Source organism: Myotis lucifugus, unplaced genomic scaffold, assembly GCF_000147115.1.
Source record: "Myotis lucifugus unplaced genomic scaffold, Myoluc2.0 scaffold_432, whole genome shotgun sequence".
Lineage (NCBI taxonomy): Eukaryota > Metazoa > Chordata > Mammalia > Chiroptera > Vespertilionidae > Myotis > Myotis lucifugus.
In genome coordinates this window covers 651,647-664,557 of record NW_005871480.1, presented here as the reverse complement: position 1 = coordinate 664,557, position 12,911 = coordinate 651,647, and the positions used below count along the sequence as shown (strand labels likewise).

Sequence of the window (12,911 nt, the reverse complement as noted above, 5' to 3'; positions counted from 1 at the left end):
TCCCCAGTAGGAGATGTGCAGGAAGCAGCTGATCGATGTTTCTCTCTCATCGATGTTTCTCTCTCATCGATGTTTCTAGCTCTCTATCTCTCTCCCTTCCTCTTTGTAAAAAATCAATAAAATATATTTTTAAAAAATTAAGTAAATGAGAAATTAGACAATTATTTTAAGGAAGAGAAAATGTTATGCAGGAAAAAAAGGTGATTGTTGGTTACTACTTGACTCAGCTCTGAATGTCCTATGTAGTCATGAGGATTTAAGCTTAAATATTGAGCTAGCGAAAGTATTTAGACAATGGTAGTGGAAAGTGTGGAGGGTGGAAGAACTAGGAAACAGCTCAATCTTAAGCTCCATCACCGACAGTCACTAGATAAACCATCAGCTGACCTTTTAAGAAGCAATAACACATATTACATCACTTAGAAATATGAAGATAAATTCCAGAATGACTAACTGAAGGGAGTTTTTGGGAAAGGACATGTTGGAGAGAGGGGGCTGGGGACCAGTTTTCCTTAACAGACCTTGTAGATGTAGTTGATTTAAAAAAAACAAACAAACAACCCTATGGGTGTGCAATATTTATTTCTGAAACTCTAGACTTTGGAGACTCCATTCACTTCAGATTTTTTTCTAGATCTTCATTTTTCCAGTCGTTTTAATTTCCCAGTTAAATGTTGTGTTAGGCAGCTCACCGTTTCTGTGGGGTAGAATTGGGTTTGAAACGGGGAAATCACCTTGTCATTCCCTTCACTTTTTAGCTTCAAAGGCCTGATGTAGGGGTGAGGGGGTGGCTGGCAGGCCTTCCACATCAGCCACTCCAGGACCAACCATTTCCAGCCCCCCCTAATCCTACAATGCTTTTATTCTGTGCCCCTCACTTCTCAATGTCTTCGAGTCATCTGTGTGACGCTTGTTGCATTATACTGTGTTCTCAAGTCAGTTCTTATATGGACACGCCCCACCCCCTGGCCTTCCTTACGTTCCTCTTCATTGCAGCTTCGATGAGCATTTCGGTAGCAGGGATGCTCGTGTGGTGAGAAGCTGCCGTGTGCCTTTCATGCGTCTCTCCCCAGAGCATAGACCCGAGGGCTGAGCAGGTCTGTGGGTGGCGGCAGGGCTGAGGAATGCTGTCACCCTCCAGCATTTCTGGTTCCACAGCTTCTAATCACTCCTGTCATCTTCGCTGCCAGCGCTTTTAATAACTCCAGCGTTCATGATCGACTGATTGACTTCTGTGAGATGTAGAGCCCTTAATTGGATGTAACAATTAAGTTACTAGTTAAGTTTTGCTTATCTCAGCACAAGAGGGAACCATTAAGGATGTCAGCGGTCTCCGGAGCGATGGGAAGGCCAGGCGGTGGGGCTCGGGCGATACAGCTGGGCACGGTGCCGCCATTCCGGAAATAGCTGCAGAAGAACACTCAGTAACCGAGAATCCTGCTTTGGAAGCTTGTCATTCTTTATGACATTAATGTCGCTATTTTACTCTTTAATGATAAACTTGCAAGTTAAGAAATTATTACTTTTCTTTTCAAGTAGGAGTCACTGTGGGGGGAAATGCGGGGATGACTGGATTTGTACGGCCCCAGATTTCACATCCAGAGCTGCGGGGAGAGAGGAAACTCATTTTCAGGAGGTGAAAGCACAGTTTCAGTCTACTTTGTGCTTGAATACCCCTTTCTGAGCACAGCTAGAGGGTAGCCAGAGGTCAGTGCATTTCTCGGGGTGTTCTGGTTGAAACATAATTCCGATCCCTTGATTAAAACCCTCCACTGGGTTCTTGTCTCATGTAGTGACAGTTTTACTTCTTCATTCCCAGTTTGGATCCATTTTATTTCTTTTTTTTCTTGCCAGATTTCCCTGGCCAGGACTTCTGGTACTATCCTATATAATAAAAGCCTAATATGCTAAGTGTCTGGTCATCCGGTGACTGGTCAACTGTTCAACCAATCAAAGCATAATATGCTAATGATATGCTAAGGCCATTCAACTGCTTGCTATGATGTGCACTGACCACCAGGGGGCAGACAGTTGACGGGTCGACCAGTCGCTGACATGCACTAACCATCAGGGGTAGACGCTCCAACCAGTAGGTTAGTTTGCTGCTGGGTCTGGCTGATTGGGACTGAGCGAGATGGGCTGGACACGCCTTGGAGCCCTCCTGCAGTCCCTCCCTGACTGGCCAACCTCCTGCGTCCCTCACCTGCCAGCCGGCCCCGATTGGCCCCAATTGGGACTGGGCAAGATGGGGCCGGACACACCCTGGAGCCCTACCGCGGTCCCTTCCTGGCCCCGATTGTGCACTGGTGGGGTCCCTCAGCCTGGCCTGCGCCCTCTCACAATCTGGGACCCCTCGAGGGATGTCGAAGAGTCGGTTTCAGCCTGATCCCGCAGGCCACTCCCCTTGGGAGGGCACCTGATGCAGGGCTTATGGCTGGCAAGCACTGCAGTGGCAGCACGAGCCTCTCCGGATTGGGACTGATTGGGCGCGAGGCAGGCACAGTGGGGCTGTGATGAGCGAGAGCGGCAGGTAGGAGTTGCAGGTGGCGTTGGACTGCAGGTTTCAGCCTGATCCCCACAGGCCACCCCGAGGGACCCCACCCATGCGCGAATTCGTGCACCAGGCCTCCAGTCCTATATAATAAAAGGCTAATATGCAAATCGACAGAATGGCAGAATGACCAGTCGCAATGACGCACACTGACCACTAGGGGGCAGACGCTCAATGCAGGAGCTGTTCCCTGGTGGTCAATGCACTTCCACAGGGGGAGCTCTGCTCAGCCAGAAGCCCTGAGCTGGGCTCATGGCTGGCGAGCACAGCGGTGGCAGGAGCCTCTTCCCCCTCTGTGGCAGTTGGACATCCCCCAAGGGCTCCCAGACTGCAAGAGGGTGCAGGCCAGGCTGAGGGACCCTCCCCGCCCCCCCCCTCCCCACATAGTGCATGAGTGCACGAATGTTGAATAAATGTGGCAGGAAAGTACTTAGAGGAAAAGCTTTCAGTTTTCTATTGAGTATGATATGAGTGGAAGGTTTGGTATGCATGGCCTTGATTATGTTGAGTTCCTTTCCTTCTGTACCCATTTTATTCATTGTTTTCTTTTTATCACAAATGGATGTTGTATCTTGTCAAATGCTTTTCCTGCATCTGTTGATATATGATTTTTATCTTTTATTTTGTTAATGTGTATCACATGGATTTATTTGTGGATGTTGAACTATCCTTGCATCCCTGGAATGAATCCCCACTTTATTGTATTGTTGTATTCAATTTGCTAGTATTTTGTTTAGGATTTTTGCATCTATATTTATTAGAGAAACTGGCATACTTTTCTTTGTACATGCCTGGATTTGGTATCAGGGTAATGTTGGCCTTATAAAATGAGTTGGGAAGTCATCCCTTCTCAATTTTTTTTTTGAGGATTGGTATGGAATCTTTGAATGCTTGGTAGAATTCCTCAGTGCAGCCATCTGGTTCTGGACAGGTTTTTTTGGGTGGTGACGGGTGGAGTGGTTGGGTTGATTACTGTTTCAATTCCCTTTCTAGTGATTGGGCTATTTGGGTTTCCCAATTCTTCGTGGTTCAAGTCTAGGAAGGTGATATATTTGTAAGCATTTTATAATCTCTTCTGGTTATTGAATTTGGTGGCATATAGCCCTTACAGTATTCCTGTATACCCTTTGTATTCTTGTGGTGTCCATCGTAACTCCGCTTTCCTTTCTGATTTTATTTGGGTACTTTCTCTTTTTCCCCTTAGTGAGTCTAGCTTCCTCTAGTCTAAGGCTCAGTTCTGGGGATGTTCTCATCAGTTCATTCTTTGAGTAGGCTTTCTGTTCCCTTCCTGCTTTCAACTCTCCTTAGGTGCTCTTTCTCATGTAGCCAGATAGTTCTTTTATTTTTATAAAAAACTCTTAGCTCTCTCCTTCCTCCTGAATCATTACTAGGTATCCATCTTCGAGTTAGCTAATTCTCTCTCCCATCTGGACGGCTCTATTTTTGTTGGTCTCTAATGCATTCCTCAGCTCATTTATTGAGTCATTTATCTCCAGAATTCCTTTTTTCCCTTCTTAGAGTTTCAGTCTCTTTGGTGTAAAGGACTGTTTTTGCTTATTAATGTCATTCCTGAGCTCATTGTATTGCCTTTCTGAGTATTCTTGTATTTCCTTGAGTTTCTTCATAACTGCAGTCTTGAATTCTCTGTCCTGTAGCTCAGTCTTCCATGATTTTGAGTTGGCTTCGGGAGACTTTTCATTGGCTTTCTGTGCTGTCCCCGTGGTTGCTCATGATATTTGATGGATTGTTTCTCTGTCTAGGCATCTGGGGTAGTGTTCTCTGTTCTTTGTGTAACTGTTTTGCTCTCAGTGATTCAGCAGGTTGGTGTCTTTTGTTTTCCAGTAAATGGTGCTACAGTGCAAGTCTTTGTGCCTCTGGGATCCTGGTGGAATAGTGTTGCTTCAGTTAAGGAAAATGCCAAGTTCTCACTGGAGCGGTGGGTGTCCCCTCTGTGACCAGCTGGCCCTGGCCACAGGGCAGCCCACTGTGGTGGGGGGATGAGGTGGGTGGTGGGGAACTGGTTTAGTGAGATCCTAGAGCTTCCCTTTTTTCAGCCGTATTTTAGCTTTCCCGGGGCTCTGCCAGGGTGAGCGTGGAGGGCAGGGGGGAAAGTCTGTGACCTCCTAACTCCTCCTCCTCCCAGTAATGGCGGTTGGCACCACTGTGTTGTTTACGGCTTCCTAGCTGCCCGTACCCGGCGCTGTCACGATGGGGTGGGAGGTCAGGGAGATGCCTTTTCTGGGGGGGGAAACTGCTTCTGTCCCTCTGATGCTCCAGGCTGTCATGTGAGGGCTGAAGCCCGCCTCTCCCTGCCATGGAGCCCACATCCCTGTCTCTTCCCCCCGCACCCCCCCACCCTCCCACCCCCCGCCTTCCAAAAGAACATATTACAGTAGAATGGGAAAAGCCCAGGTTTTCATTAGCAGACGGTGGGCTGGTTGAGTGAAATATGACAGAGCAGTACAATGGAATACTATGCAGTTGAAAAGAGTAGGAAGGGTAGTATTTAATGGACAATCACAGAAACCTCGCTGCAGTTACAGAGGAGAAGATCAAGGTGCAGACTATACACACGACTTTGTGTGCAGGAGATGAACCGAGGTGTATGTCGTCGTATGTGCATGGATTGGCATAAAGGAACTCTGGAAGGAAAAGCAGGAAACCACCATTCACCCCGGGAAGAAGGTGCCACCTGCACAGGTGACGGACGTGGGTGTGAGGAGACCTGTATACCTTTTCCATGGGTTGATTTCACCTGTTGGATGTGCAATGCTACCCGCTTCCTTCAGTTTTGAAAATGTCTCCCACTGTAACGGAAGCCTGGTTTGGACACAGCGCGGGCGTCTCTGTGTGTGCTCACCCCCTGGCCTCCCGCGTGCTGCACCTTAACGCCCCGCGGACAGCCGTGGTCGCTGTAGGCTGACACGTTGCCACCCAGCCCCATACTTGACATCCCAGCAACACTGAATGTGTTGTGTCTGTGTATGTTTCACCTCTGTGGTTTTTTTTTTTTAATTTTAACTTTTTGTTAATCCTCACCCGTTTATATTTGTCCATTGATTTTTAGAGAGAGTGGAAAGGAGGGGGAGAGACAGAGAGAAACATCGACGTGAGAGAGACACATGGATTGGTTGCCTCGCACATGCACCCTGACCAGGGCCGGGGATCAAGCCTGCAACCGAGGTACGTGCCCTTGACCGGAATCGAACCCAGGACCCTGCAGTCTGCGGGCCGATGCTCTGTCCACTGAGCAACACCGGCCAGGGCACCTGTGTCTTCTCCATAGTCATCATTTAGGAACCAGGGTTCCGTCTTCTGCGGAAGCCACCCTGCAGCTCTGCGGGCCCAGTGGGCGGCCCTCCCAGAATATCCGTGTGTCTGCTGTCCCTCCTCTCGTGTCGCGTTGGTCAGCTCCTGCTCAGAAACACAGACCAGCATTAGGTTTGCTCTTTTTCCCTTTACTGTCTTTGCCTGTAGAGTAGGGGTCATCCCTCAAATAGCTTTTATAGCAGGGGTCCTCAAACTACGGCCCACGGGCCACATGCAAATACAAATATTGTATTTGTTCCCGTTTTGTTTCTTTACTTCAAAATAAGATATGTGCAGTGTGCATAGGAATTTGTTCATAGCTGTTTTTTAAACTATAGTCCGGCCCTCCAAAGGTCTGAGGGACAGTGAACTGGCCCCCTGTTTAAAAAGTTTGAGGACCCCTGTTTTATAGGCTTTAATGGAGACAGACATGCAGAAGTGTAACTAACAGAAGACGGAGCGGGACAGGTGAGTTAGGGATTCACACGTGAATTTGGGGGACACAAACATTCAGCCGCCAGCATTATCCCACATAGTGGTCATGAGGATTAAATCATGTGTGGAAAGGACTGAACACCGTGCCGCTAACATAAGTCCTGTGTCCCTGTAACCTGTCGTCATCCTCCCCCCTTTGAGTTGGCATGTGCATTTTGCATACGGGGTGATGGAGGGACTTGAGGAAGCCTTAGTGGTTTTGCCCTTCATTGATGCAGAGTGTGTGGTGAATGAAGACGGGACACGTCAAAGCAGGGCAGGGTAGCAGGCGTGCTAGTGAGAGGCCCTTCGCTCTTAGGAGAGAAGGAGAAGGTTTGTAGATTTAACAACGATGCTAAGGGTAGAAGAGAACCTTGAATGTTCTTTCTGTGTGCGTGACCCTAGAATGCAGTTCTTAATTTGTTTGTGTTCAAATCTTTATTTTGTTTCCTCTGATTCCATTGAACAGGTTGAGTTTCTTTTTCTGAGCCAAGAAAGCAGAAGTACAACTTCGATCTTTAGGTACAAAATACTGAAGTTATTTTGCTGGATTTAGGAAAGTTCTGTCTCAAACATTTGAATCACAGACATAGTTTGATACTTTAAAATTGGAATATAATCTATTCCTACCCTCTAGCTCTTAGCTGGAGGCTTTCTCTCTGTAAGTTAGTCAATCGAGGACTGACTTTATTAGCCTTTCGAGGACGATTAAGAATCTCTAATTCTTTGACTTTGGGCAGTAACTGTCTCCACATTTACATTATAGAGTCCTCTTTGGTGGAGCCCACAGGCTGAGGAAGCGCAGGATTCATAGGATGGCGGGCGGGTGAGTTACTGAGAATTTGGGCCAGAACTTGGGGAGAGAGGTGGTAGTGAATAGTAGGTAGAAAATGTGAAATCTGAATCTGGACATTGCCTTGCCTTGGCGAGGTCTGCAAAGACAATGGCATGGTGTTGCGGTCTTTCTGTAGGTAAACTGTGTTCCTTTATACGGTGCAGCTATCATGCCATCTGGTCTGTGGTTTTGCAAAAATTCACACGGTTGGCAGCTTGGAGTTTGGGGAGAATGAAGCAGCTGGTTTTCCCCAAGTTCATCTCTTCTTCGGTGACAGTGGTCAGAGATGCGTCGTTACATTGGGTCTGGGCCTTTTTGTTTTAATAACACAAATTTAATAAATGCTGTTTTACTTGTCACAAGCAGACAAATTTGCCCTGGAATCAAACGAGAGAAAGAAAATAAGGAAACTTACAGAGAGATCGCCTCTAATTAATATTAACGTAAAATAACCATCAAGTGAGAAACATTTCCATCCCAGAGAAAAACGCTGTGTGCGCAAGATCAGTTTTATTAAAATTCATGTTAGATAAACTGAGAGCTGCGATTCTGTGCACCCAAGTCAGTATTACAGCAATGATGCAAACGAAGGAAAGCCACGGCAGGAAGGGTGCCTATAAGAGTGGAACCCAGAGAAGCAAGAAAGGCTCTGGGTCCATATCTATGGCAGGTGTTTCTATTTCTCATCTATATATATAAAAGGCTAATATGCAAAGTGTCCCCTCAGGAGTTCAACTGGGAGACTGGGAGTTTGATCGCTCACTGTGATGTGCGCTGACCAGTAGGGAGCAGTGTGGAACGAAGGAAGGCCCCGGTCGGCAGCCAGAAGGCCCCGATCAGCCCTGATCACCAGCCAGGCTTAGGGACCCTACCTGTGCATGAAATTTGTGCACTGGGCCTCTAGTATAGAAATGACCTTGAACTGGTGTACTGGCTCACTGTGAATTGATCAGTTTCCCGTGGATCCGTGTTGTGAACTGTGTTTGCAGAGACTAACCTAAGTGATATTATAGTAGAAGGTCTGTCTCCAGGATCCTTTCTCTGCTTGTTCCTTGTCCCTTCAGCCTCTCACCTAGCAGCTGCCTTCACAGGCCTTGCCCTGGCTTAGCGCCATCAAGCGAGATCCCAGTACTTTTGGGCCTGGGCAGGTTACAAGAGACACACTAAGAGTAGAGTAGATTGCATTTAATTGGAGCCTTTGAAAATCTAACGGTAGGGTAAAACTTCAAACACTGATGTCTACTGAGGGAATATTTTTAGAGAATATATTTATACTAGAGGCCCGGTGCACGAATTCGTGCACGGGTGGGGTCCAGCTGGCCCACCCCAATCGGGGCCAATTGGGCCGGCCGGCCGGGGGGAGGGGGCACGGGTGGTTGGCCGGCTGGCCCCACCCCCTGGTCAAATTCCCTGTCGAACTCCCTGTCGAGGGGACAATTTGCATATTAGCCTTTTATTATATAGGATTATTGTTGAGGGTTTTTGTTGTTGTTGTTGTTACTGTTGTTTTTTTACTTCTTAAATCACAACCAGTTGCCAGGTAGGAAGGGAATAAACACGGTTACCAGGCCAGTGTCTGGGTTTGTGCGCGGCCCTTGATCTACGCAGTATCATTTGATCCCCCAGTGAGCTTCTGAGCTCAGCATTCTTACTCACATTTTACAAAAGAGGAATTGAAAGAGGCACCGGGAGGTGAGGCGACCTTCCTAAGAGAGGTCACGGTGGAGGCACCTCTGGAAATCAGGACTTTCAAACTCCAAAGCTTTTACCTCCACCACTGTCATGCCCCGGCCGTTTCATTCTCTGTTTTACCCCTGCTTCACTTTGGTGAGTGTCCCGGGTCTTGCCATTCCATAACGCTCTAAGGTGGTTCCTCGCCTCCCTTGCGAATCACCCTGGGCTTTGCTGCTTGTGGCTGCTTCATCGCACTTGAACCTTTTCTGTGGTTTTGGCTGGGAGCATCGAAATGCCTTATTAGAGGGATGGCCGACAGTTACAGCATCAATTTCTAAACATATGTGTTAGGTTTGTTTGTTTGCTTTCGAGCAGATTGCCCAACTTTGAAGTTTGTACTTAGAGGAAGGTGGCAGTGGTGAGTTCTGCGTGAGCTGGAATGTCTGGGAATCGTCACTGCAAGAATGAGGTTTCTTGTTGATGACATTATTGAAGAGGTGTGTTTAGCATGACGCACAGGTTGACAATGTTCATCCAACAAAGAGTTGTAAGGGCTGCCCGTGTGCCAGGGCTGTGCTGGATTCTGTACTGAGCACAACCTGAAAACAGGGTGTCTGCCCTCCGTGGGGTGGTAGTTTAGAAGGAACACAAGCGTGCCAGGTAGCTATTAAATGCACTGCAAGACCTGCAGCATGGCGGGTGTAGGAGGAAGAATGGGGGAATAGTTAACTGCTTGGGGCACTCTGGGAACGGTGCAGAGAAGAAGTTGGAGTTTAAACTGAAGCTTGAATATGTGTGTGTGTGTGTGTGTATATATTTATATATATATTTATATATACATATTTTAGAGGGTAAGGGAGAGGGAGAGAGAGATAGAAACATCAATGACGAGAGGGAATCACTGATCAGCTGCCTCCTGCACGCCCCCTACTGGGGATTGAGCCTGCAACCTGGGCATGTGCCCTGACCGGGAATCAAACCGTGACCTCCTGGTTTATAGGTCGACTCAACCACTGAGCCACACCGGCTGGGCAAGCTTGAATATATTTGTGAGAAACTCCATGGTCTGCTTGTCCACACACAGTGTGTGCACAGACAGCGTTTCCCTCACATGCACACGCAAATGCAGTATAAAGCTTGGACACTTAGCCTCTTGCCATTTCCCCTCAACCACATATAATCATGTTCTCCTGCTCACCCCCCTCCACATATATCTTACAGAAGGCATCTCTTGTAGCTGCTCGTTTATTTCCCTGTATTTTTCTGCTCTTCAGCTCTTAAATTTCTCTGTGTTTTGGAAGCAGCAGACTCATTCCTGGGTGGTTCTGGAAAGTGAAATTAGCGTTGATGGCTCTATTTCTGAATTCTTTGCAACATGTAGTGGTGAGGGAGGGATCACAGCGGTGGCGGGGAATGATGAAGAGAGGAGCGTAGTGGAGCCAGGCACCTGATTGCTTTATCACTTTCACTGTCACATGGATGGCTTTCTCCTGTTGAGAATCATCTAAGGACTGAGAGTGTGACTGGCGATGTTCTTGAGCTGGAGAGGAAGCTCGGGACAAGTGTCTGGAGGGAAACTATGTTGGGTGGTGTATGGTTTTCTGGCCCCTTCGGGTCGTGAGGCTTTGGGTTCCCCTCTGATGAAGTGTTCACACGCATGCTTCTCTCTGTTTCCCATGTGCACGCTGGTCCTCACATGCTGGGGTCCAACCCCAGCAGGTCCAGGGGTCCCCAAAGGTGTGGACGGAGTCGGCGAAGAATGAATGACATGGAAACTGGGTTCAGTTCATCAGCATAGCGAGGTTCTCCCTCCAGGATCTCCAGCGAAGTTCTGGTGCCATGTTCTCTCGCTAGGTTCTCTAGCTAGGTTCTCCAGGTTCTCCAGCCAGGTTCAGTCACCAGGTTCTATCCAGGTTCTTTTGCCATGTTCTGTCTAGGTTCTCCAGTGAAGTTCTGTAGCCAGGTTCTGTCCAGGATCTTTTGCCATGTTCTCTGGCTAGGTTCTGGTTAGGAGCTGACGAGGTTCTGATGAGGATCTGATGTGGATCTGATGTTTATTGTCTTGTTACATCTATATTTATACCAGCCGATTTTAATCCTGTCAATTTCTATTACAAAGGTTAGGGCGTTTCTTATCTCCATTCCAGGGAGTAAAGATTATGTAGCTTAACTACCCTCCTGGCACTTAATTAAGGGGTTGTATCCCCTCCCTAACCTCAGGGAAAAATCCCCACCTGGGGAAACAACCTTTCTCGGAGAGGTGACCTTGGTCAAAACACATGGCACTAAGGAGAGCAAACATTAAGAACAGTATGCCATATACGTCAGGTACCTCGAAACATATGCTGTGCAGATGTTTCTTTCCTGCAGCGACTGTGTCAAGCAGCAAGGATGGACCGGCTCTCGGCAAATTCCCCCTTTTTTATTTTTTAAATGATAGCACATGTAAATCAGTGGCCACCTCTCGGATTGAGTTAAGACTCAGAAGAAGACTGACAAGCAATGATAGCGAGCGTAGCTATAAACATAGTGGATGGAGTGCACAAGGAGCCTTGTTTCTATAGAAGGTTACTGGTCTCTTCAATCAAGGGATTTCAGCTATCCTCAAGTGTGGGTTTGGTTGTCCTTGTTCTGGCTAGCGGGCAGGGCAGCATCATTGGCTATGGGCTTCCCGAAGCGTCAGCGAGTTGAAGGGCTGCAACAAAGGGTCCATCAGGGCCGTGCTTGGTTGGTGTTGGTGTCCAGGGAGGAGTCAGCTGTGCCCTCTGGGTCGGACGATATGGATGATACCGGGGAGGAGGAGGATGAGGAGGAGATGGAGGGTGGTTTGACATAAGGTCGGATTAGACGGTCTGGAATCCACACAGGTGAGTCTGCATCCTGTGGAAATATACAAGCATCTCCTCTCCCCCAGGTTAAAAGTACATCAGGTCCCTTCCAGGCTCCTGTAAGTAAGTCTTTCCATTTGACGAAATAAGTGAGTTTCTGCTAAATGAAAGTTTCTTTTGCTGATTTACTCAGAGTCCTCAGACTTGGCTGAGAGAGTAGCTTCCACTTCTTGCTTTTCTACCATCTGTTGGGCCTCAGTTGTTAACTTCTTCAGCTGACCCCATGTTGGCATCTCAGTCCCTTGCATAGCCTTCCTTTTCTTCTTTTTTCCGCTTTTCTGTCATGGGGCAACTCCAAGTCTTTGGAACGATGAGACAAGGAGCTTCTCTGGATCCATTGTGGTGACGCACATAATGCATTTACTCAATCCAAGGCAGGCATTAAAAAGAAAAAAAACCCAAATGCTCTCTTGTATCCATTTTAAGAGTAGGATTGGTGCTTTCTGATATTACCTGAGTCATGATTTATCACCCCAGGGAGAGCTTTCCAATCCTGAACTTTTCCAGGGTGGAAAGGCTGCAGTGGGGTTAAGGATAAGGCTCCTTGGGCCTACCTTCTCCCATGCCTCTACATTTACCTTTCCGGCACCTTTCCTTCCTCAGAAAAGCATGGACATACTTCTTGTATAAAACATTCCGTCTGACTGGGAGTAACCTTAACTCCTCTGCTAGCAAGCATATGTGTTAAAAGATCAATACAGAGTCTTCTTTCTTTGGACTCAGTATGGCACATCTCAGTTCTGTACTATCCACCTTCTTACCCTACTTATCCTGTATAGGGGGGTCTGTAGCACCCTGGTGGAGTCCTATCCGTCCCGAGTGTGGGGGTTCTCAATGGGGGTGGGGGCTTACCTAGGGGAATCCTTTTCCAGGGGTTCCCAAAGGTGTGGACGGAGTCGGCAAAGACTATCCACCCTCTTCTTACGGTGGAGTCCTATCCGTCCCGAGTGCAGGGGGGCTTACCTAGGGGAATGGGGGGCTTACCTAAGGGTCCCTGTTCGGGCGCCAGTTGTTGGGGTCCAACCCCAACGGGTCCAGGGATCCCCAAAGGTGTGGACGGAGTCGGCGAAGAATGAATGACACGGAAACTGGGTTCAGTTCATCAGCATAGCAAGGTTCTCTCTCCAGGATCTCCAACCAAGTTCTGTCTAGGATCTCCAGCGAAGTTCTGGTCAGGATC

The 12,911-nt window shown here is 47.8% G+C and overlaps 1 protein-coding gene across 2 annotated transcripts in view; it reads left to right on the top strand.

The window, feature by feature from the left end:
* AKT3 (AKT serine/threonine kinase 3) overlaps positions 1-12,911 on the top strand; it is a 238,032-nt gene that overhangs the window by 72,528 nt on the left and 152,593 nt on the right. The window lies entirely within an intron of this gene.